This window comes from Pieris brassicae, unplaced genomic scaffold (assembly GCF_905147105.1).
Source record: "Pieris brassicae unplaced genomic scaffold, ilPieBrab1.1, whole genome shotgun sequence".
Classification (NCBI taxonomy): Eukaryota; Metazoa; Arthropoda; class Insecta; order Lepidoptera; family Pieridae; genus Pieris; species Pieris brassicae.
The window spans coordinates 12501-16239 of record NW_025576165.1 but is presented as its reverse complement, the minus strand read 5'-3'; the positions used below and the strand labels follow the sequence as shown (position 1 = coordinate 16239).

At 50.4% G+C, this 3739-nt stretch overlaps 3 non-coding genes across 3 annotated transcripts in view; all 3 read left to right on the top strand.

Annotated features, from left to right (window-relative positions):
- The first annotated feature begins 414 nt into the window (after window positions 1–414).
- LOC123719653 lies at window positions 415–2317 on the top strand. Its single transcript, XR_006755718.1, has one exon. It is a non-coding gene; the product is annotated as a small subunit ribosomal RNA (ribosomal RNA).
- A 352-nt stretch (window positions 2318–2669) lies between these two features.
- LOC123719651 lies at window positions 2670–2826 on the top strand. The gene has a single exon (XR_006755716.1). It is a non-coding gene; the product is annotated as a 5.8S ribosomal RNA (ribosomal RNA).
- Window positions 2827–3655: 829 nt separating this feature from the next.
- LOC123719654 overlaps window positions 3656–3739 on the top strand; it is a 3949-nt gene continuing 3865 nt past the window's right edge. Inside the window, exon 1 of the ribosomal RNA XR_006755719.1 lies at window positions 3656–3739. This exon is cut by the window's right edge and continues 3865 nt beyond it. This is a non-coding gene — a ribosomal RNA (large subunit ribosomal RNA).

Below are 3739 nucleotides of genomic sequence, written 5' to 3'. Positions count from 1 at the left end.
GAATCATGCGTGTGTGTGCGCATGTAATTGCCAGCCGAGTTTTAATATGTTTACAATAACGTATTGAATAAAATTGAGAAGTTGCGTTTAGATGAATGTTCAATTTTCAAATTGTCACAACATCGATTCCCGCCCGCGGGGTCGTGTTCGTTGCAGTTTTATGTCCCTCACAGTGGTCGAGCATCGTTGTACATCACCTCGTTGCGAGATCGTGACGGGACGGCCGCTCGTAGACCGGTCAAAGTTAGTCTATCGATATGAAGCGCGAACGTCGCGTCGCGTGCAAATTCGACGCGTTACGTTCACGCGTGTCGAGAAGGCGCGCGCGCAAGCGCGCGCCCCTCGACGCCGCCGAGCCAGCGGCTCGCCGAAGCCGCGTGACCGCGGTGTAGGCGTGTCGTTTGCGTAAGCAGCTCCCTGGTTGATCCTGCCAGTAGTTATATGCTTGTCTCAAAGATTAAGCCATGCATGTCTCAGTGCAAGCCGTATTAAGGCGATACCGCGAATGGCTCAATATATCAGTTTTGGTTCCTTAGATCTTACTCAGTTACTTGGATAACTGTGGTAATTCTAGAGCTAATACATGCAATCAGAACTCTGACCAGTGATGGGATGAGTGCTTTTATTAGATCAAAACCAATCGGCGGAGGGCCATGCGTCCGAAGTCGTTAATTTTGATGAATCTGGATAACTTTTGCCGATCGCACGGTCCAGTACCGGCGACGCATCTTTCAAATGTCTGCCTTATCAACTTCGATGGTAGTTTCTGCGACTACCATGGTGTCACGGGTAACGGGGAATCAGGGTTCGATTCCGGAGAGGGAGCCTGAGAAACGGCTACCACATCCAAGGAAGGCAGCAGGCGCGCAAATTACCCACTCCCGGCACGGGGAGGTAGTGACGAAAAATAACGATACGGGACTCTTACGAGGCCTCGTAATCGGAATGAGTACACTTTAAATATTTTAACGAGGAACAATTGGAGGCAAGTCTGGTGCCAGCAGCCGCGGTAATTCCAGCTCCAATAGCGTATACTAAAATTGTTGCGGTTAAAAAGCTCGTAGTTGCATTTGTGCGCCGCGCTGTCGGTGCACCGCATCCGCGGTGATACTGACACGTCTGCGGAGCATATCGTCGGTGAGCCGGCGGTAAAACGCCGGTTCAATATCAAAATCCTATCGCGGTGCTCTTCGGTGAGTGTCGAGGTGGGCCGACAATTTTACTTTGAACAAATTAGAGTGCTCAAAGCGGGCTCAAAATGCCGCTTGAATATTTCGTGCATGGAATAATAGAATATGATCTCGGTTCTATTTTGTTGGTTTTCAGAACTCCGAGGTAATGATTAATAGGGATAACTGGGGGCATTCGTATTGCGACGTTAGAGGTGAAATTCTTGGATCGTCGCAAGACGAACATCAGCGAAAGCATTTGCCAAAGGTGTTTTCATCAATCAAGAACGAAAGTTAGAGGTTCGAAGGCGATTAGATACCGCCCTAGTTCTAACCGTAAATATGTCATCTAGCGATCCGCCGACGTTACTACAATGGCTCGGCGGGCAGCTTCCGGGAAACCAAAGATTTTGGACTCCGGGGGGAGTATGGTTGCAAAGCTGAAACTTAAAGGAATTGACGGAAGGGCACCACCAGGAGTGGAGCCTGCGGCTTAATTTGACTCAACACGGGAAATCTCACCAGGCCCGGACACCGGAAGGATTGACAGATTAACAGCTCTTTCTTGATTCGGTGGGTGGTGGTGCATGGCCGTTCTTAGTTGGTGGAGCGATTTGTCTGGTTAATTCCGGTAACGAACGAGACTCTAGCCTGCTAAATAGGCGTCGTCATTCAAGGTGTGCGCGACTCTCGGGGAGCGCAACTCACTGGCGACGTATTAAAATTCTTCTTAGAGGGACCGGCGGCTTCGAGCCGCACGAGATTGAGCAATAACAGGTCTGTGATGCCCTTAGATGTCCTGGGCCGCACGCGCGCTACACTGAAGGAATCAACATGTTCTCCCTGGCCTAGAGGCCCGGGCAACCCGTTGAAACTCCTTCGTGCTGGGGATTGGGGTTTGCAATTATCCCCCATAAACGAGGAATTCCTAGTAAGCGCGAGTCATAAGCTCGCGTTGATTACGTCCCTGCCCTTTGTACACACCGCCCGTCGCTACTACCGATTGAATGATTTAGTGAGGTCTTCGGACCGACACGCGGTGGCCTCACGGCCGTCGGCGTTGCTGGGAAGTTGACCAAACTTGATCATTTAGAGGAAGTAAAAGTCGTAACAAGGTTTCCGTAGGGGAACCTGCGGAAGGATCATTAACGTTGGTTTTTTCTTTTTGTTTTGTTGTTGTCAAAGACTCGCAAAAAAAGAAAAAAATACAAAAAACACGTGAATGATACGAATCAAAATCGAATCCGAGACGGTTGACTCTCTCTCGTCGATTCGCGACGTGTGCGTTGCGACACGCTTTGATTAGCGTTCGCTATCGCCTATTGATACTTTGAAATAATATTTTAATTTTTTGTGTACAACCACGCAAATAAAAGAGATTTTCTTTCTTTTCATTTGTCGTACACGTTAATGATAAGTATTATTTTCAAATTTTTTTGTTTAATTTTTTCGCACCTTTTATATTTTCTCATACAAAAACACACACAAAAACAAAACGATTACCCTGAACGGTGGATCACTTGGCTCGCGGGTCGATGAAGAACGCAGTTAACTGCGCGTCATAGTGTGAACTGCAGGACACATTTGAACATCGACATTTCGAACGCACATTGCGGTCCGTGGAGAAATATCCAGGACCACTCCTGTCTGAGGGCCGGCTGCATAAAAACAAAAAGCCACACTGTTCGCGTGACGAGCGGCGATCGCTGCGACTCCGGTCGTAGCGCCGCATCTCTGTCGCGCGTGCAATTGACGGTTTCGCTAGGCCGCCGAGCGGCCGAACGATCCGTTCGAATATATGTTCGATTACGACTCGTCATCCGTATTGGCCGTGTTAAGCCACGTCTATACGATACTTTTGTCGCACAAATAAATTCTCCCCGCCGCACCGTGTCTCCCGCGGCACGGGTGCGCGTCGAGTCTTTACGCAACGACAACGACAACGACGACAACGACGTTCGCGTTTACGCGTCGCGCGTGTTTGCTCGCATCGTCCCGGTCCCGCATGGCGATCGCGCGACGGTCGGCGCCGGTGCGCGCGTCGACGTGTCTCGACGCTGTCGTTGAAAGTTGTCGCGTTCGGCTCAGTTTCTCTTACTCTCGCGAGAGGAAGCGAAACGCGCGCGCCCGCTGCTCTAGCGGTTGCGCCCAGTGTGTGCGTGCGGTGTTTGTGCAATTGTAGTGTGTACGAAATTATTGTGACGTGTGTTCTTAAAACGGACGGAACGATGCCGTCGTTAACGAACAACAACAGAAGAACCGCTTGGTGGTGTGCGATTGATTGATTTCGCGCAACGCGACATCTATGTGTCGCCACCACCACGCTGTTCGCAAGGTGCCGCGCCGCTTTCGTGCGAGCGCATATAATGTAGGCGGACTCGACGTCCGGAGGGCGCGTGGCGTCGTCGACGCGCTTGTAAAAATAGCGTGTCGCGTACGCCCGTTGCGCCGACGGATATCGCGTCTGCCTCACACCTTTTTATCGTTGGCCTCAGATCAGGGAGGATCACCCGCCGAATTTAAGCATATTAGTAAGCGGAGGAAAAGAAACTAACCAGGATTCCCTTAGT